Source organism: Cyprinus carpio, chromosome A10 (assembly GCF_018340385.1).
Source record: "Cyprinus carpio isolate SPL01 chromosome A10, ASM1834038v1, whole genome shotgun sequence".
Classification (NCBI taxonomy): Eukaryota; Metazoa; Chordata; class Actinopteri; order Cypriniformes; family Cyprinidae; genus Cyprinus; species Cyprinus carpio.
Window position 1 is genome coordinate 12,724,188 of NC_056581.1, and position 22,589 is coordinate 12,746,776.

At 38.3% G+C, this 22,589-nt stretch overlaps 2 pseudogenes; one reads left to right on the forward strand and one right to left on the reverse strand.

Moving 5' to 3' along the window:
* The first annotated feature begins 2,352 nt into the window (after positions 1-2,352).
* LOC122146342 lies at positions 2,353-12,418 on the forward strand (annotated as a pseudogene).
* Positions 12,419-16,323: 3,905 nt separating this feature from the next.
* LOC122134593 overlaps positions 16,324-22,589 on the reverse strand; it is a 30,541-nt pseudogene continuing 24,275 nt past the window's right edge.

Sequence of the window (22,589 nt, forward strand, 5' to 3'; positions counted from 1 at the left end):
TCAGCAATCAGAGCTCCCCACCTCGGCACCCCCCCCACCACTCAGGTAGTGACGGCTGTGTGCATGTTGCAGGAGAGAGAGCGAGCGAGAGTCATTTCTATGAATGGAAAATGCGGAGGAGGATCCAGAATATGATGGCAATTGGCATGTCATTTCTCTCTTTTTCTGTCTTCGTCCCCTCCTCAAGCCATCAGTTGTCCTCCCCCATCTCACTGTCACTTTTCTCTCCCCTCGTTTCATCTTTCTGTCATGTTGGACACTAATGCACACTGCTGTTGCTGTCCCTGTGACACGCTGATGTCAAGGACTCCCAGTGTCCTTAGGATCTGATTCAAACATCAAAGTTTAGTTAGGTTTCATGGGGTGGATAGACAGACCGACAGACCGACGGATGGATGGATGGATGGATGGAAAAATCAATGAAAGGATATCTAGATAGATGGATAATGGATAAACATAGATAGATAGATAGATAGATAGATAGATAGATACAAATATAGACACATAGATAGATAGATAGAAACAATATTCGCAGTGCAAATAATTATGGTAATGGGTTATGATTAATATGAACTCTCTTTCATCCCTTCTTCATACTGAGTAAGATGACTATATGATGTTTGGAAGAACCTGCTAGCTGTTAGCTTCTCATCTCTCTGCTGGATCATTCATTTGGAGCAGACCGTCATTGAGTCGTCATTGTGAACGCTACACTTTCCACCCTCCCGTCTGCTGGGCTGGTATTCCAGCCTCTTGTGCTCACTGTCATTGCTTTGATTTCTAATATGTGTGGCTCTAATAATTGTGGCTGTTTGCCTCACTACAACCATTACTCACCATGGGCAAACCCGTCGTCATGGATGGTGCTGCTGTCAGGGTTGTCATGGTAATGCAAAGGCGCATCAGCGGTCAGTGCCGTACAGCCTCATGTTGTTATGACCACCAGAGCGGGAGGCATTTTAATGCATAATAAGATATTCATGATTGCCTCATGGATTGTCATTTTTGGTTTATATGTCTGACTTATACTTGGATAAAGCAATGTAACACATGATATAGACATCAGTTTAAGGTTGCTCATACTGTATTTTACACTTTATACAGGGGTAACCAAGAATATGTAATCTTAAAATGGTGGTTAACATTATAGCTGACAGCATTGTATAAGTTGTATTATAAGGCATTATGAATACCATATAGTACCTTTATAAGGCATTACATTATAAAAGAGATTCATAAAAAACTCAATAAAAAATTTAGATTTAGAAATCAAATCGTATTGTCTTTATCACCTTCATTATTTCTTCTGGCTTCTTTTATGGCAAACTTATCTATCAGTTTTTATTTAATGACTACAGAAAGCCCTTCAATAAATTTAGCGCGTTCATAATAAATGTTTTGGGATTAGGACATATCACATTATTGGATGGTTCTGTTATCCTCTTAGGGCCACAGCGTGAGGGCTATTAATTCAACAAGAAATGTTGGCAAACGCTGCTGAAAGCCCCTCACAGACAGACGGAGATGGGAATGGCACATTGACACTGTCCAGACACACGTTTTGAAGTTTTGGGAGGCTTATTTATTCACTGAGATAAACTTAGTTATTAGTTCTGTGCCAGATAATTTGTTTCTTTCCACAGTTGGAAACGAACAATTATTTGTCCATATATATATATATTATATATTATATATATATATATATATATATATATATATATATATATATCCTCTCATTATTTAATGGACAAGCATTAATGAGATAGTTTTTTTTTTTTCGTTTATTCTGGATTTGCTTTAATATATACCATTCAAAAGTTTGAGATCAGTAAGATTTTTTTTTTTTTTAAGAAATTAATACATTACTTTATCAAGGAAAGTTACATTTAAGACATTTGAAATGTTTAAAATAAATGCTGTTCCTTCTTGAAAAAAAAAAAAAAATCACACAGTTTTCCGCAAAAACTATTAAGCAAGCACAACATTGATTTCCAACATTGAAATATAAGAAATGTTTCTTTTGGCACGAAGATTTCAGAAATAAATTACGATTTAAAAATATATTAAAATAAAAAATGTTTATTTTTGAATTGTATTATTTCGCAATATTACTGGTTCACTGTATTTTTACAGAAAATACATGTATGTATTTTATGTACTGGTATACATTTATGTACTGTACATGTGGAAAGAATTGACAATAAAGCAGACTTGACTTGACTTGACTTATATTTTGGATTACATTCAAAACTGGTGTACATATCAGGTCTTAAAATGTGCCATTTGTTACCTCTATAGTTCTTGTAATTTACCAAGAAATTTGTGCAGCATTCATTATGGCATAATGTCAGTATGGCGTATAAATATATAGAATTTCTGGTCCTTATCTTCAAATGATTGTCAGTCATTAATGGGGAGATTCCTGTTCTGTTCGGATGAGAATTCCACGATCATCTCTTATGAAATTTTTTCTTATGGGGATGACAGGGCTTGTCTTTAAGTGACGGCTCTTGATTTCATAATGTGCAGTTGTATTTATTTTCAGTGATCCAGCGGGGTCTCTGCTCTCAGAGCGGCAGAGTGCCGGAGTGGATTTGGGTCATGCTAGTTTTAGAGTGCCTCTCCTCGCTCTCTCTCAATCCATCAGAGCGACAAGCCCTAAAAGGATATTCACATCAGTATTTAAAAAGCCAGGCTTAACACCCTTACAGTTCAGCTGTTCCTACTTTCCCTTTTTTTGTTCCCCCCCTTTTCACCATAAGCTTTTATAAAGAAATAGTTCACCCATACAGGAAAAAAGTCTGTTTTGCAAAGAGGTTTTTGATGCACAGTGATCATAAAAACATATTCAGCTGGAATATCTTTGGCCATTTTCTGTTTTGACCTGTGCATATTGCTTTTGCCTCCTACTCATCATCTCACAGTTAAACGAGTGCTCGCTCTGGTGCTGAAAAAAGAAAAAAATGAAGGAAAAATTGAATCAAATACTGACAGCGCTCCTTTACAATAATGCTTCCATGATCAACTCAGCAGATGTTTTACAGCTCTCTTTCTCTCTCTCTCTCTCCCTTTCTCTCTTTTACAGTAATTGCCCATTTTCCTTGGCTGCAGCCCTGGCCCGTGGTACTGCAGACAGTATCCTGCAAAGCGATCTCTCTGTGTACCATCTCAACAAGAGTGTGGAGGATGGCACAGACACGCCTGCCCTCGTAAGTGAACCACATCACATAAACCTAACTTGGACTGTGAAGTCTTACGAGACAAGTCTAGCGTAGATTCATTGTGATTTTCTTGACACTCCTGAGCCATCTGGAAGTCAATAAAGCTAGTGAATGAGTTGGGTTCTGCATTGAAGTCTTGCTATGCGAGTTGAGATCTCATGCATATTTGATCCAAATGTAGGCCATTCTGCACAATTTTAAGCCTGCTATTCAACTGCAAATTTAGGTCACTTACTAACTTAACGGTGACCTGAATTGCTTTCTTATCTTTCTATATTCGTATTAGAAAAAAATGGCAAAGGAAATTTGAGGTGCATGGCTGCTAATACGCCACAGTTTGGACGGGTTTAGAAAGGAGAAAGGAGATCTTTTTAGCAGGTCTAATGGAGCTTGAAAGATGATTCAATATTTGACACCGCGATCAGATTAATTTCCCCTCTTCTTTTGCAAGAGACCCTTCTGTAGCAATAACTGTAAATTGCTACATGAACATACATCACAATCTTTTTGGAGAACAGATGTTACCTGACATGCAAAGGATGATGCGCAATCTGTAATGGACGCACAATAATATGTCAGTACCATATTAGTCATCGGCCTTTATTTAAGATTTTTTAAAAGTTTTTTTTATCTGTATAAGTTACTATTGCATATAAAAATTTTATTTAAATGTACAAGCCCATTTCCTTTATTTTTACATGTACTGTCCCTCTTTAAAAACACTAATAATTTTAATATATAAAATAATGTTAATAATTACTACTTTAAATGTAATCTTTATAAGTATTCTCGCAAATATCAAAATAAGTTATTCAATTTTTTATACTGTGCATTAGTAACATGATGGCTAAATTCACCTTGTAATATTGGTAAAAAAGATTTTGTTTTTTAGTATTATATTTTTAATTTTAGACAATATACTGTAAAATTTTAACATCAACCAATACATGAAAATAATGATCATTATAATATATAATATATATGAAATACATAAAATACATGATAAAATTCTATACTCTGTTAACTAAAATCTAAATAATTTATAAATGTATATTATTCATAATTTGTAATATTTAATTATATAAAATTTAAAATATATTATAATCTTAAATTCATTGCTTGTATTTAGAAAAAAAAAAAGGATAGAATTTTAATATGCATGTTATTTATAGATTTTAAACATTTTTGTGCTGCTTTATATAATTATAGCTTTTTCGATTTATTTTGACATAATAGTATAGAATTTTAATATCTATATTTAGTAATATCTTTTTAAAGTTCTTGTGCTGCCACAGAGATTGAAAATGGAGTTTGGTTTGTCCGTTCAACCAAACAAATTACAATTCTGTGCCTCTGTTAATGAATGTCAAGTAAAAAAATAAACATTTCATCTTTAATTATGACCGACAGCAATTTGTTTCCGCCGTAATTCTTTAATAGAGCACTCTGGAAGATATCAGAGTTTCCCCACTGGTAATTACAAACAATTGCTGTGGCGTTCATGTACACTGATCTCATAATACAATCATTTCGACAAGTCATGAAGGCTGCAATAATTCTCTGTGGTTCACATCTAACTCTTGCCATCATGAATAGCGCAGACATTCACATAGCATGCTGATCCCAGACACTTTCCTGAGTGGAGGATAGATTTATAAAGCCAGATGGACTGCACTCTGTGTTTGAGTTTAAAGCACTGTTCAAAAATACGTCAGAGCAGGAGAACTCCCTTGAGCCGAGTCTAGGTTTTGCTTGTAGCCAGGATCAAGAGTTTCACGGGATGTACAGATCCTTGCATGACGGGACCCATTCCAGCAGCAATGAGTATTTAGTGTAAGTCTTTAGCAGTGGAAATGGCTGACATCAGTACACTGGGCGGCAGACAGACGTCTGCTCAGGGCAAACGCAGTGCCATACTGTTCAGCAGCTCAGCCCTGAGATGGCAGATTAAATTTAGACTCTGTGCCCACGGAGACAAGATGGACAGAGAGAGAGAGAGCATCTAAAAGGCAAAGGGAAGAGAAAAGAGCATGTCATGTCTACTTTTACAACCATCAAACAATCAAGTCCCTTGAAAAGGCCTCTTCGTCCACACAATGCTACATACATCTGTCCAAAGCGTAGTACTGAAGCCGGACTGAGACAGACCAGACAAAATGAAAATGCAGACGCCTTTGAAAAGATATGCAATAAATGGAGTCATAAAAAAAAACAGGCACTCCATTAGGCAAATCTGGGACTTTGCCATACGTTTTGGCATGCAAAACTCTTTTCAGCAACATTTATGAGCTTGAGAAAACAAATATAACTTGCTTGGCCAATGATACTTTTGAAGTTTTGTACACCTAAAAATATAACACACAATTTTCCTTACCCCCATGTCATTGTCCAAACCTGTTTGACTTTCTTCTCTTTGCAATATAACATGAAACTATGTTTCAAAGAATATTGATGCTGCCCTTTTTCCAGACAATAAATGCAATAGTGACCAGAAGAGAGAAAATCTAATATATAACAAAAACCATAAAATATAGTTATCATAGGGGGTATATCCAAGTCCTCTGCAGCCATGCAAAGCAAATTTATGTAACAGACTGAACTTTATACACGTAATCTTTTTAAATCTGATTCACATTTCCAGATATTCAAATTGGTGATTTTCTAATGTGAGAGACCTGAGAGAACCAGTAGCAATTGGGTGTCATCTGACATCTGACAGACGTGATGTGTTTTGATTCTGCCAGAATATTGGTTTGGAGAAAACATGAGTAAATGATTACAGATTTTTTAATTTTTGAGTAAAAACGTCCTTTAATAAGCACCCTATCAATACTCAACACAAATTAAAACACAACAGTTGGGTTAGGTTGTCCATCAAATGCTTCATATTGCTACCTGAAAAAGCTTAGAAGATGTAAATAGCAGCATATAGATCACAGGGTGGATTTAAAGGGAGAGCGTGTGCTTCAAGATATTGATGAGAACTTCACAGAACGAAGGAAACGTCAGCTTTAGTCCATAGAGACCAGAGCTGGAACAATTCCCATATCATCATTAAACCAGTTCAACCTCCCTCTCTCCTTTCTCAGTCGGCAGATGGCCCTCGTTTGTCCACTGTTCGCAATTTCCGCTTCCACTGGTGTGTTTAATTCAGCAGTGATACGCTTTCCTTTCCAATAGATAATACAGTTCAAATCTGTTTGGCTGTAAGCAAAAAAAAAAAAAAAAAAAAAACCAGCATGCTTATGGTGGTCATGTATGTTTTTTTACAACACGTTGTGACATATGAAAAAGGCTGCTTAGATCTCCCCTGAATCAAAGCAAGCTAAGAGTGTTTATGTGTAACTGTACAACATGTTATTTGCCTAGGCAGACGATCGATTCGGTGAAAGCTGGCCCTGCTGATCTTTAATAAGCTATGCGAGACATGCTGTCATTGGCTAATAAGAGTTCCCCGTATCGCCGTCGCCACTTGCCGTTACTATGAGACCTCCACCTATGCTAATAAAAACATGCGCGAAAGATGGAAGGACAAAACATGTCGTCACGTTCCTGACTTAAACAGCGTCTCTTCAATCCCAGGTATGACCTGAGTGTGACTTTAAATTAGCTTTTATTTTTTTTCACAAATAACACTACCACATGCCGTTTCAAATAAATCGGCATCTGTACCGTTTTTTTTGTTTGTTGTGTTTTAAGAATTAAATATTTTTAATTCAGCAAGGACACATTAAATTGATCCAAAAAAGTGGACCAGTTGCCAAACATTTATTAATGTTACAAAAAGATTTCAAATAAAGTGCTGTTCTTATTAATTTTCTGTTACTTCACAGGAATCCTGAAATAAATACTAAGCAGCACAACCTGCTTTTCATCATTGATAATAATAAAAGGAAAATGTTTTCTTGAGCACCAAATCACATATTAGAATATTTCTGATTTCTGTGATATGGAATGCTGCAGAAATCGCTGACTATAAATTTAGCTTTGCTATAATAGGAATTAATTTTAAAATATATTACAAACAGAATAAAATTACAATGAAAAAATAATTACTTAAATTGTATTCATAGTGTCAAATTTTTAATATTTTACTGTATTTCTGATTAAATTAATTGCAGCTTTGTTGAGAATAAGAGATTTCTTTCAAAAAACAATTTAAAAAATCTTACCGATAAACAAATTTTTGAACAGTAGAATAATAATAACAACAAAATTCAAACAAATCGTCCCTCGTCTAGTTTATTTGTATCCCCTTTTTTTAAGAATATGATAGAAGGGGGATAGAATATGATCAGGAAGTGTTGGCAAAAATGGATTTCCCACCTGTAAACCCCATATGAGCACCAGGTATCACATACGTCTGAGGGATCTCTGCATAAGCTGCTACAGCCCACAGCTTGGACCCACAGCAGGTCAAATTCTAGTCATCTAACAGCTGATGAAATAGGTAAGGCTGTTCAGCAGCTCATGTCTGTTTTTTCATCAAAAAATCCATTTTAAGGTGTTGCTGAGCCGTCCCGCACTTTTACAAATAGGCTCACCACAAATGTGAGCCGAGGTAAATGCTAAAACACAGATTCACTTAGCATCACTTTTCATTAATCGTATATAGAGTTGTGTTGAACCCTAACAATGACTCAAAAAAAATAAAGAAGAAACAGCATTATGTAATTTTCTTTCCTGATTGCCAGTGTAATTTCAAGTTGAGAGAATGTGCTGCGTCAAACTGGAAAGCAAGTGCCATTTTGCCATTTGTAGATAAATGCTGAAAACGGGCTTTTACTGGTATTATTGGCGAACACTGTCATTCCTTTGCCTTACGCAGAAGCAGATCAGAGACCAGTCTCGGCCGCATAAGGGGACATCATTCAGTGCATTTATACACACACACAAGAGAGAGAAACGTAAAACATAGCTGTTCTTTTCAGTGCTGTTCACCCATGAAGCAAGCAATGACAAAACCTAGAACACTCCCATCATAATTACTGTAATGATGCACACTGAGAAGTACACTTCGGAGGTAGTTAAAAGATTCCGTATTAAAAAAAAATGTAAGAACAAGATTTATCACATATGCATATATACAAACGATTACCTGATTGTTTATCTAATTTAGAGATCTATTTTTCCATTAAAATGATCACAGTAAATAAAAAAAAGCAATAAAACACAAAAAAGGTTAAGGTGATTGAAAGGAAATTACTGGTCGATTTCATATTCAGTAAACTACAATAAAAAAGTTGCAGGATGCATTTGATTTGTGTTTGTTTTATGCATATGCATATAATACCGACTGCTAATACTGATTATGCATTTAACTTGTCTAACCGGCGGGGACTTTTGGTTATTTTATGATTTTGATTGATCTTGACCCTGTTACTGTTTTGATTTATGTTGTGTTTGTTTATTTATTTTTACATATATCCTTCACCATATTTTTTTCCCATAGTAGGGTTACACCAAAATTCATTTAGTGGTATATAGCAAAACTGAAATAAGTTTAATAAGAAAGTTTCTTTAACAGAACATTGCTATGTGATGGTACAAGATAACGGAATATTATATTAAACTGATTAAATTAATGAAAGAACAAATGAATCAATAAAATTCCAAATGGTTATTGAATGCATCCATGTGTCATAAATGGTAAATGGACTGCGATTTATTATAAGCACTTTTCAACAGACCCCATGGCCATCCAGAAAGCGCTTACAAGTGTGCCTCACATTCACCCATTCACTCACTCATTCATACACCGACGCGATGGCATTAAAACAACCTAAACTAAAATGCAAGCATTTTCATGTTTGTCATAAAGCACGCTCAATCAGCTGCAGCGTAGACCACAGTGGTCACAGTATTGAACGCAGACATCAGGGATTCCTTATTTATACCAACTGAGAGCTTATCCTCGTTCAACCAAGCCCCGCTACGGACGGACGTAATGTAATCATTCGTAAGCTGCTGCTGTAATTAAAACCTATCGACAAGTAGAACAGACCCAAAACACCAACAGTTTGATTGGGTGCATATATTTCTCATGTCGTAATATTTCATTTAGCTACGTTGACTGCAGTTGATTAAGCGAACAGCTTCAGATCTGTTGGATGCCAGAGGTTGGCATGTTTTTGTTTTCTGTTTCACATCACACTGAGTCGAGAGACATTTACAAGGGAATATCATTTCAATTAAGAATGAGTATATTATTCGGAGGGTCTTACTTTACGTATGTGGCAATAAGCTATTTTCCGGGATAACAACAGGGAATTTCCTTTCAGATAAGTAACTGTAACAAATTACTTTGCATCATGATAGAATCAGCATTATATCAATGACATCAAAATCAGAGACGTTTTTGTTTTATTATTGTCACAGTTATTTCTATGAGGTAAAGCTAAGCAAAAAAGTATTGTGTGTGTAGGAAGATCAGGAAAGAGCAGGCTTTTTTGTTGCTGTGTTTGATGGTCACTACAGGCGGGGTGGAGGCTGCCATCTATGCCGCCAATACATACTTCACGTAAACCTGGTCAGACAAGAAATGTTCAGTTCAAGACCCCAGAGAGGCAGAGCCTGTTTATCACCCTGACGTCCTTCAAACTGACCAGATGAGACTGGTTCATAACAGAAGGCAATCACGTGAGGTGAGTTCCTACCCCCACAAACACACTGTCAGACCTCAGAGATGCCTCATATCAGCCCTTTATGCATTGACAACATCTGTATGCATCCATTGATAGTCTGGAAACAGAACCTGCGCTGTGGCACCACAGGGGTCGTGACCCTTTCTGAGAGGTCACACACACTAATACGTGGCCTGGCCTGGGCGACTCATCAGGTCATGATGGTGAAGAGAGGTCAACCGGTGGAGTTGATGAAACCACACAAACAGACAGAGATGTGAGAAAGACTGGGTCACTACAAAGCTGTTTCTTAATAATATTTATAACTGTTTTGTTTACAATAAAAATTTTTAATAGTGTATTTAAAATGTAATGTAATTTAATTATTTTAGAAATAGTGGGAGAAAGCCAATATTAATGATCAGGTGTTCCAAAGTCCATATGGCCATAGCTCCATAAACATTAATCTATATACATAAAAACTGTATGATAAGTCACAGTTTAGCTGATTAGAGTTTCACTAATGGGACACTGAACTGAACATGATTACTAAGCTGTTTACATGGTTACATAGACTCCTCTTGACCATAACACTGTTTTGTTTGTGTTTATGTGTGTGTGTTTATAGGATTAGAAAAAGAGGGATTGGGGCTCTGGGTGGGTCGTGTGATCTGGTTCGCGCACTGGAGGTTGTAACTGGCAGCTAGCCGTGTCCGTGTCAAGAGCCATCGGTATGGGACGATTTGAAATTACATTACACAATTTAGCAAGCTAAAAAAAGCTTTGTTTTAATGTGCTACTTCAGGAATATCCACTTATTTAGACAAGATCTTCTTGTTGTAAGTTAAAGTGAACTAAAGGTCAGTGGGTGCACATATTTTTAGAGGAGGAGTGTACAGGCTACAGCAGAAAACCATTTATCATCACACTATAGATATCAGTATGAAAGACAGAGGTGCTTTTTAGAAAGCAAACACTGGCACAGACATCAATTTGAATTAATGTAACCAAATTGTGCAGCTTCTACTGGTCTAAATCAGGCCGAGCTGAATTCTGTCGTATCTTTCGAGAGAACAAATTGATAGTTGTCAAAATTTAAACCACGGGAGTACTAGTCCAAAATCTTGTGTAATCAGACCAACTGTGTAGTGTGGAGTGGAAAAGATTACATATTCTTCTTCATCACGTCCAATAAATTATTGACAAAGTATCAGTGTAACTTTACAGTAATGGTACATTAGCTACGTGTAAGATACCACGGCTTTCAGGCGTAGGGAGCGTTGCTGGCTGGCAATAACAAAGGACTGACCTCCTGCAAAAATCTTAGGCAGTTTTCCACAGACGACGGTTTCCACTCCCGAAATGCTAGAGGCTAATCTGCTCAAATAATCCGCGATCAGTCTAGGCGTTTAAAATTCCCTTAAAGCGCTCTTGATTCATAAATAGCACAAGTGAGGCTAATTTTGGGCTATACCCTAGGCAACTGGTGCCTTTTGCAAGTACGAAGAGTCCAGAGGAAGCCATTGTCTCCGAGTCATTAATTCTACGCAAAAAAAATCTAAAGAAGCAAAGATAAGTAGTTAAAAAAAAAAAAAAAAAACATTGATTAGAGATTAATGTGAGGAAATGGCTATGGGGTGATGTATGAAGTGTAAAAAAACAAAAATAAAAATCAAATGAGTGACAAGTGGGTGCCTTAGGATAGTTAGTAAACAAAAATATTTGTTGAAAATGTGATTATTTTTCAACTAAATATGAAGAGAAAATGAAAAAAAAAAACTTAATTTTTAGAATAATATTTTCGTAATATAATATATTTTTATATGTAATGTATAGTTATAATCTCCTAATAATTATTATAAGTACATGTACAGTGTACTCAGTACCACAAGCCCTATATCTGTGGTGATGCCTGACTGCACCGGCCTTCAGCCTGGATGGAAGTGAGGACGTACCTGATTTTTTTCTTGGCCTGTGACGGCTTCTACGACACAGTGAAATCCAGAAGAAGCTGTGCAGTGATGTGCGGTCAGCGACCACTTGCCAGGCAGAACAACGGGGACACTGCCATGGTGGCCACAAAGCTAGTGGCCTCAGCCCGAGATGCAGGTCCAGCGACAACATCACGGTCCCATTTGTGGTGTGTCCTCAGGGACCCCGTTTGCCCCCACCCTCAGATGAACCGGAGGAGGAGCATGAAGGGGAGCCGGTGGAGGACCGCAGAGGAGGAGGAGTAAGATAACAAGTGTGAGCCCTTGCAAGAGTGGCTGGTGTGGTCAAGACGGAGGGGCAGCAGAAATGGAGGAAAGAACCGGGCCGGGACTGGCCACTCCAGCAATGCTCGGACGCCGGCTGACCGCGGCCTTATGAAGACCGCAGCATGGATTCGTTTACGGACAGAACAAGTCTAAGCATCATGGGGCCGGAACCTGCGTGCAGAGACTGGCTGCTTCAGGCTCCCGAGCTTCATCCAGCCTCCCCCCGACGAGAACACCCCGTGCCGCCAGATGGTCTGTACCCCACTCGTCGGTGGTGGCCAGGCTGCGCGGGCCGGGCGGTGCCGTACCTACCTAAGTGGACGGCCCCTTTGGGGTACAGGCAAACAGCCACAGCCTAAAAATACCCAGAGGCCCTCCTACACACAGACACACCTCAGATGGACAATTGTTTAGGGGTGGCTGCGTCGCTTTGGGGTGTCCCGGGCCAAGAGGTTCGGAGGAAGAGGCGGCCTGGGGTAATGCCACTGAGGAGGGGGAATCTAGCAGCAGGTAGAGAAAGTCATGTTCCTCTGAGCTGCCTTCCCTAGCGTGGCCCTATCCTCCCGGTCCGACTCTCCAAGAAGGAGATGCCGCCTGGGCGGTAACGAGGGGGGGCCTTTGCCCATGTAACCCACAGCAAAAGGGTCTAAGCGACAACAACTTCCTTGCCCCATCATGACCCCCTTTATATCCCTGTGGCTATAAGAACCCTAACCCTGAACCTTAACGCTCATCCAGGCTCCACACAACACATGAAGTGGGTGTATGCAATGCACACTCTGTTCCAAAACCCTAGTGAGCAGCTATCCTTCCATAGGCAGCATTTTAACGGGACCTCTTTAGATGGACAAATTCGAAGGCAGCATTGACTGTTCACAAATTTGAGTTTAATGTCTCAACAATTGGTAAGACAGTTTTTCTTACATGTGTATAAACCGTGTAATTGATGGAGTATTGCACATGTTGCAATTTCTACTAAGTTTTATCTCTCCGAAAATATGCATTGCCTAATACAGGAAATGATGTCTACATCGCATAAATCATAGTGGTGTTCTCGTCTCAACCCGCCCTGGAATTATTTTCGCGTTGCATGACGGCTGACCACGATACACAGCAGAGTCTGTCAGCAACATGTTAAGATGTTAACTCAAAATTCATGTGCGAAAAAAGTCAGGATATTGCCCAAGAAGAAAACATCAGGAATGTTGTGTAATTACAAAAAACTAATCTTATATATATTTTTTAGTAGTCATGATTTGTAAATAAGATCAACATTGCTTGACAGGCAATATTCCCTTCGGGTGTACGCTGTATTTTGTGTTGTAGCGGGTCCAAATGAATCCTAAAGACAGCCATTATGTAAGGGGACGCAGGGCACGAGGCAAAGCACGAGCTGCTGGAACAAGAATGTCAACAAGATCACAAATACTTATCATGCTCTAATGCTTCCTCTCATCTGTATATGAGCCAGGGCTATCAGAATCCTTACCCACTCTTCCACCCCAGCTTCTTCCTCAATTCTCAGAAACCACTCTCTCTGGTCCAGTTGTATGGTGGGCGTATGTGTGTGTGTTGTGGGAAAGGGAGGAAAAGACTATAGTGTTCACACTATCTTCTGTCTCATACACACACACACAACACACACACACACACAGAGTGAAGTGTCCACGCCAAACTCGTATGTATAGACTCAAGCAGGAAATTGCAGCTAACAGGAGACAAGAGGAAATGATATGCTATGGTTGCTATTTTACTATTGTATGATGCGAGAAACATGATACAGCTCTTGGTTATTGAAGCCATTTTAATGTTCAAAACACTAAAAGTCTTCAGAGGGAGAACGGAACAGAGGAACTACTTCAGGTGTGGTGTTTATAGTTTTTAGCCACACATCATGTATTGAGCTGGGTTTTAAAATGGCCACGCGTTTTATCCTTGTTCATTTCTCGTAAGACATATAACCATTTATCTAAAAAACTATGAATGGTGCTTTTTACAAAATAGGATACGATTAGTGTTTTTTAATTCCTGCTTATTTTGTTTATTTATATGTAAAAATTGCCTTTACTTTATGTTATATGTTTATTAATAGAAAATAACAAAACTTAATTTAAAGCTAGGTTGCAAAAATCGCGAAACAATCATATGAAATAAAGTAAAATAAACCAACTATATACTATTCGGTTTGAACCTCCTGAGGTTGACGCGTCCACACGTTTTCTGAAGCGGGTTAAAGTTGCTTTCCACAACCAGAAACAATACTACAAAAAAAATAAAAAAAAGAAATGTGATATGATTTTTTTTTAGAGGCTCTGGTTGTGATTCATATTTGTGGAAAGTCGCAGGGTTTGGTTTTGGGCTCGCTGCCCCCGGGGTAGCATCGCGATGTAAGCATTTGCACAATCACCATAATCTCCAGCCATTCTTTGATGACGCTAACCACAAATAACAAGTAAACCACTTACGAGACATAACTTTACACCTTGTTGCTTTTCCAATCATTGCCTTGGGAGAGAAACATATCAGATCAAATTTGGATGCAGTATACTATCTATACATTTTCAGTTTCAAAACAAAGAAGAACAATGATCTAATCAGGAGAGCCACACTACCATCCCTAAACCAGTGCTACAGGGCATCTATAAGAGCTTGTTGTTAAACCCTGTAGAGAAAGATTAGTTGAAGATAGTCACTTCCCATTCAAACACAAATGTGTCCCCTACACAATCTTCATACGGTAAGCGGTACAGCGTGTTCTCAATTCAGTTAAGTTGTATAGGGATTGATACCATGTAGCCCGAGCGGTTGCGGGAATTCGATCTCATAGTTTCCGGCAGGGTGAGGCCGTTGCTCGTTTCTCCGCCCTCCCCCATTTGCCATTCTTCAGCATGAGGTTTTTGACAGGCAGTGAATTTCTTATATCCCGCTCGCTACCACTTCCTTTCCCCCTGACCATTCCACTACCGTCTCGTTGTTTGATATGGAGTTCTCACACACACAATGCGTTTCCATCAAACCTCCATCCTCCACACAGAGGGCACTGTATATTTGTGTATTGTTCATGGACACACAGGGACGGAGCTAGTCTAAATATGCTAGTACAACATTCACCATTCCATTACTTGTTATTTGATGCGGAGCTAACGCCGCAAGCACCGCAGTAGAGACCGCCCAAATGGAGCCGGTTCCCGAGGCACCGATCATCGACAACGGTATACTCAATATACTCACATTACAAATGTAAATTCTCTCAAGTCATGATATCATGGCATCATGTATAAACGAACCTACTTGAAATTCTGGCCTGGAAAGGGAGGAAGAGCTTAAAAGAAATATTTCAGGTTATGATGGAAATAAACTCACTCCTTCAAAAGACGATATATTGAAGAAGAAGAATGTTGGTAACTATTACCATTGGCTTTTACTGTCTAGAGAAAACAACACAAACCATAAACAAACATTTTTAAATATTTTTTCTTTTTCTGATCCACACCAAAAGAAAAAAAGTCCAAGGCCTATAGGTTTTAGATGACATGAGGGTGAGTAGTTCATGAGTAGAATTTTCATTTTGTGTGTGAAGTACCAATTTAAGCTCTCTTCATCAACCACAGAAAATTATTTTGCCTCCTTTTAAAAATTTATACAATACATATGCCCACAAGTGTGCATATACTATGGAAGCAAACTGTCCACAATGTTTTCAAAAAGTATAAATGTAATTCATTCTTTTAGCATGAGACTACTGGCGATCCAAGCTAGTCTGTGCCATACAAAGATTCAATCTTTCTATTAATTTAAGCACTTTACGGTTCAATGAACAAACATTTTGACTGACAGAACTGCTTAACAAAAAAAACCCCAGGTACAGCCATTCTGGCTGTTCAACACATGATCTTTAGAAATTCTCAAAAGGATTTTCTGTGATCTTTACACAGTACATATATATCCACCAACGTTCTCACCAAGTATCTGCGTGTTCAATTCGGCACATATAATGAGCCATTGGATGGTTTGGACAAGAGGACTGTTCTGGCACACGTGGTTTGACTAGCTCCAATAGTGCATCCCTTAATCCTTTCTCTTACATCTATAACAAGCAGAATGATTTGTGCCATTGCACTGGTCAGTTTCCATTTATTATTTAATTTTTGTTGGTGGAGAGGGATGGATAAGGGGGGGGGGGGGGTGTTCATCACCTGTGTGTTGTCATTAAAGCTCCCCTCATCCACCTCCAACCACAAAATTCACCCGCACAAAGCCAGAGCCCAACTTCACACCCGCCATCAGAGAGTTTCCTGTCAGAAAAAGGTGCTTGAATGGGAAGTTGATCTATTGTGGTGCATTTTAACTGGTCCAGAATGTACATCCAGATGTCGAATGTACTGTAAGAGGAACCATTCTTCGGCCTTGAAACAGAAACATGGAGCAGGATCAGCGAAACTTTTACCCGCATTTAAAGATGCCCTGACTGTCCCGAATGTATGTACGCACTCTAGCATCCATTATGAGATTCGTCACCTGATTTTATACCCTTTGTGGAAATTTCTAAGCACATCAGTTAAATCATGCCTCGTAAAACCTAGATCTGTGCTAGAAGCGAAAAATGCTCCCTCACGGGCTTCAGGACAGGATTGATGACCAGAGATTGATGAGTGCAGCTCAAAGGACATGGACCTCGCGATGAAGCTGCGCTGGAGATGATATATGCGGCATAGATTCAGAGATATGTTCCCCTTTTGTCCTCACCATCATGTACAATCTCCCTCACAGTCATTCCTCTAGCACCTCATATGGGTCACAAATTATATATCGGAAGTGTAGTAACTTACATATATTGTATACATGTATGTGTGTTTTGAGCGTGTGCGTGGGTGCGCGTAATATTTGGGATGTGTATGTGAACGTCTGTCTTCTAAATGTGCTATTTTTAATCACCACTGATAACTCAGATGGATACAGAAGTCTGTAATGCTTTTCAGTAAACCCTTGGCCCCGCCTCTTTCTCACTGAAGTACATACTTGAAAACTACTTGGAAGCGCGCAAGTCTAACAGATGCAGCGCTGGTCATCTGAAAACAGTCACAGGCTCTCGCTTATTCACAGCGTGGTAATGAGTCAAAGGACCAAAGTTTGCTGACGGTTTATTTCAGTGAAGAACATCTCACTTCATCTTCACATACTGTACTCTTGAGCCTGGCCCCCTGTGAATTGACTGTTAGATGCAGCGTTTCCCTGTTAGCGATAGTTTCTGCGCTGAGGGCACGTCTTGATCTTCATGACAGTTAGCCTTCCTCACTTGCTGTCACTGCTTTTGTCCATGTACTGTCCAGTACTGCTCTTTTTCTGCTAGCAATAATGAACCTACGCAAGCCATGTGTGAAGAGAACTCTTCAAAGGGCTTGTCTTCTTTAAAGCAAAGCTGAGGAAGGGTTTCCAGACAACTTAGAGGGGGAAAAGCAAACAAACATATCTTTTAAAAAAAGAGAAACCTATGTTACTGATGGTCATCACTGTATTCTATTAAACCTGTGTTGATGAGAAACCAGAAACTCTCAGAGCTTTTGTTTTTAATGGGATGCGTGACAGTTTTCATGGACTGGTCAGGGCTGAATATTTCTGATCAATCATAGTGTTGGTCATACTGTTTTTAAAGGGGTCATATGAAGTTGCTTAAAAAAAGAACTTATTTGTGTATTTGGTATAATGCAATGTAAATGTTTATGCGGTTTAGGTTCAAAAAACACTATGCCCCGCATTTCTGAAACACGTCGATTTTTACAAAGCTCATCGTTCTGAGAAGCGAGGTGTACACTGATTGGCCAGCTGTCCAGTGCGTTGTGATTGGCCGAATGCCTCAAGCGTGTGATGGAAATGTTACGCCCCTTAACATACTGTGATGCCGTGTCCTGGTACAACGAAACAAAAACAATACAACCCATTACAAACGAGCCATTTGTTGCATCCAGTGGGGACAAAATTACTGATTATAATGAATTTTGTTTTTATGTGTTGCAGATCGTGCTGCGTAAACATATAAAACCATGTCTGCATTTGTGATCGGAGAAACGATAAACAACAAGCACATCGTGATGTAGAATGTGGGGGGCATGTTAGAACGAGACGTTTTAGAGTGTGGTTGACTCTTAGCTTCTATAGAAATAATATCTCTTTGGATCTGAGACTTTGAGTCTTTGCAACTACCAGATCTTCTTTATGCACCAAGGCTGTAACACTTCCAAAGAAAGGAAAGTCATTGTGTGTTCCAAGCTAGAAAAAAGTGACTCTCCATTTTTTAGTCCAATTTTACACTACATGCAAAATCCAGTCATTTCAATGAGGAATCCACATGATCATGAATTTTGCATGAGGGCAAGATTTTCCAACAAAATTTTTGCAATAGGTTCTCAACTGAATTTTGCCATATTGACCAACAGAGAGCTGCTTGGTTTGGAAGTGACTTCTGTGAGCTTTGCTTCATATGGAACCTGTTTCTGCCACGGGATAATTAATTGCAACTTTTTATCTCAGAATTCGGACATTTTTTTCAAAATTTTTTTGCTGAAAAGTAGTCTAATTTGTGATGAATCAACGGACAAAGGACAGATCACAGTTACCTTTTTCATTCTTTTTAATTCCATGAGTTGCTGAGGGCGATGAAAACTTGGGTGTGTGAAATACAAAGAAAAAAAAGAAAAAATAATATAAAAAATCACATCTGTCCCCTATTTTGTCGGATATGGCAGGAAACAGGAATCAGAAAAACAAACCCCCCACCAAACAAAAAAAAAATATAAAAAAAAAATAAAAAAAAAAAAAAAAAAAAAAAAAAAAAAAAAAAAAAATTAATTAGAGAAAAAACAAAAAATCTTTTTTTTTTTTTTTTCAGAATTCTGAGTTTTTTAAAAAAAGTTGTTATTCTTTTTTTCATCCTTTGAATGTGTATGGTAAATCTCTTTCTAGGTAAAATATCACACTTTTTTTTGTTTTGTTTTTTTTTTTTTTTTACAGCAAGACGTTAATGCTACATCATACAAGCACAAGAGTGTCGTATCTGTTGTGTTCATTCCATGGGTTGTTCTGAGAGAACATGAGTGAGTCCTATGCTGTAACACACAAGAAATTGGTTGGACCCCTAACAGGCTTCTGAGCCAGGACGTGTGTAAATTGTATCCGAAACCTCCATCCTGTCAGGCCCTGGCAATAACACAGGGACAATTTAACTTTTACAAGCTGCCTTTTTAATCAAGACTACTTGCACTTCCGGTGGCGAATTGGCGGAAGGAGCAGGAGCCCATGTCACACATAAATGTCCCAGGTTTTTTTTTGCTGTCGAGCATCTTTTTGTTACTTCACATATTTCACAATACACTCTATAAATAGTAATAATAAACCATTAATATGATGAATGTTATCTAGCTCTTATCTAATCTAATCTCGACACACACACACAAATATAAAATGTTAGATAACACTTAATAACTCTTATATTTGACGTTGTTGCACAGGAAGCATCTCCTGTTCTGTGTTATGTTGTATATTTAAACATTCTGATATCTTAAATATTAATGGGAAACATTTTTTAAAGGGCCCAGGGACACTTCTAACCAGTCCTGCTGGACTTACTTACATAAGTGTTACGCAAATACAAAATACGTAGCAGGCATTTCATTTCCAAAAAGCGTTATAAAACCTAATAACATGCAGGTAAATTACAGACTAAATGACCACTGCCAAGCCCATCCAGACAAAAATAATAATAAAACAAATGAAAATGCAATAAATTTTTAATTTTGGTCAATAAGAACTAAATTTAAAAATATACTTCACCGAGTAAACTGTTTCCAAAATTTGCATTATTAAAATATTTTGCCAGAAAAAAAAGAAAAAAAAAAAAAAAACAATAATATATATATATATTATATATATATAGAGAATATCGATATGGTTGTATGGAAGAAACAAATCAACCGTGTTTGTTGTGTTAAGCATTAGAAACCACCCGAGAAAATGGACTGAGGTACAGGGGGGTATAGAAAAGAATAACCTCCTTAAAATAATCACATTTTGTTTCTTTGCAGCCTCAAATGAAGACAGACACAGTTTATTCCAGCTGTATTTACTCAGTGCAACTTAATAAACATCCAGTGAACAAGTGAAGTGAACACCCACCTATCAGAAAAAAAAAAAAAGACCTGGGGTCTCATTTATAATTTTGCGTTTACGCACACAATGGGCATAGAAACATGCGTACCGCAATTTTTCATGCCCATATCGTGATTTATAAAAAATAAAACTGTGGCGTAAATGTAGGCACGTTGACGGACATTATAGAACATCCGTACGCACCTTTTTCTGGGATCTCGTGTCCTTGTCCTTCTTTCTTTTTTTTTTCTTTATTTGGCCGTTAGAGAAAAGTAATGAAGTAAAGCAACGCGTTTTAAAATTGTTGTCATTTAGATATACACTTCGACCACTCATCTCACTCCTTAATGTGAGTCAGAGGAGCACTGCAAATATTTAGGGACTGCGTTGCAATCATTTCCTGTGGGATGCTGCTTAAGACAGCGAGGGTGCTACAGGTGCACAAAATTAATCTTTAAGACTAACTGCAGGTCTCATGCTATGCGGAAAATCTTCAAGTGAGAACAATGATCACTTGATGCACTTACTTCGCTATTAGTGTAGACAAGGCGGATTCAGTGGCGAAAAGGGTCCATTGTCCGAGTTTGAATATGTCCAGTGATATAGGTACATCTTACTGTACAACCGCAGCTGCACAGAGGTGTGATGTCGTGTGAAGGCATATCCACACCTATGAAAATACAACTTGAAAGAAAATGGTAATTTGCTGTTTTCTTTTTAACATAGGGGATACTTTGGCAGTGACGTGCGCCTTGACGTCATACCAATTTCTATTTTTACAATCGCCAATAAATTATAGGCTTAAAATAGCTAAAAGATGTCAAACCTTCTCAGCAAACTGCATAAATAAAATTGATTTGAATTGTTTAAATTACACAATTGAATACTATTGTTGACCACTGGAAAAAGAATGAGACCAAACTCTATTCACTAAAAATTTATCCTTTTCGAGTAACCCATTGACAACGGAGTTTTGTTTTTATGGATGTATTTTTATATATTTATGCTAAAAGACGTAAGGACCCTCCTTTAGCATTTAAATAACGTGTGTATGCGTACAAACTGGCATTATAGTCCGTAACCCTCATATTCCTTCCACCCACTGTCTTGTACCCTCTTAACGGGGTTTAACATGGCTGTCATGTGGATGGGAATATCGCACTGGATAATGATATGCAGATGAGCGCCACTATGCATAGTAAAACCCTAGGTGCTGATAGGTCATATATGGTGATTTAGGGGAGGAGTCAGGGTGGGAGACAGCCAGTACGCACAATCTTCCCAGACTGGGATCTTATAAAGGGGATTTTTGCGCACGGTTCTGGCATATCTAGCTTTGTGCATACATACACTTTTAGGATGAAAATCTATGGAGAATTTTATAAATGAGACCCCAGAACACCCCAGAGCGGGGAAAAAGGAAATCACCTCTGTGTCAGTATTGTTGTTGAACCCCCTTTTTGTTTTAATTACAGCCTTTAGTCGCTGGGATATGCCGCCGTCTCTACTAACATGCACTTAGACTTTGCAATATTTGCCCAATCTTCTTTGCAAATGCTCAAGTCATTCCACAGATTTTCAATGGGGTTTAATTCTGGGCTCTGACTAGGCTACACAAAGACATTCACCTTTTTCCCTTCAACCACTGTTTGGTCAGTTTTTTGTGTGTTTTGGGTCATGTTGGAAGGAAACCTTCTTCCCATTGCCCAACTTTCTGTCCTTTTATCCGGACATATAGTTTGTTGTTAAGGCAAATAATTCAATTTTAGACTCATCGCCTCAAAATCTTCAAGGTGTGTTTTGGCAAAGCCAGTCGTGACTGCATGTGGACTTTCTTGAGGAGGGTTTTTTTCTTCCAACCCTTCCGGTAAAAGCCACATTGGTACAAAATTTGTGATTTTGTTATCACATGAACACAATGACCTCTTTTTCATAAATTCCTGCTACAGCGTTGCTGTAGGTTCTTGGTCGCCTCTCTGAACGTGTCTTCCTGGCTCTTTCATCCAGTTTGGAGCAAAGTCGATCCAGGGAGGCTCTGTGTTGTACCAAATTTATTCCACTTTTTAAAAATAGACTACACTTTTGCTTTAGGCATTGATAAACTTAAAAAAAAAATTTGGTATCCATCTCCTTACTTGTGCCTGCCCACAACTTCATCCAGAGTCTTTGACAGTGTCTTACCACCCATAGTTGGTTGCTTCGTGGATCAGCCAGGCCTTAATGCTCAAGAAAGCTTTTTAATGCTGAACTAATCAAAATGAGCACAGCTGATCACAGTTGAAAGTCAAATGGCTTTGTGTGCCATTGAAAAGATGATTAGCATAGCCTGAATGAGTTTACAATAT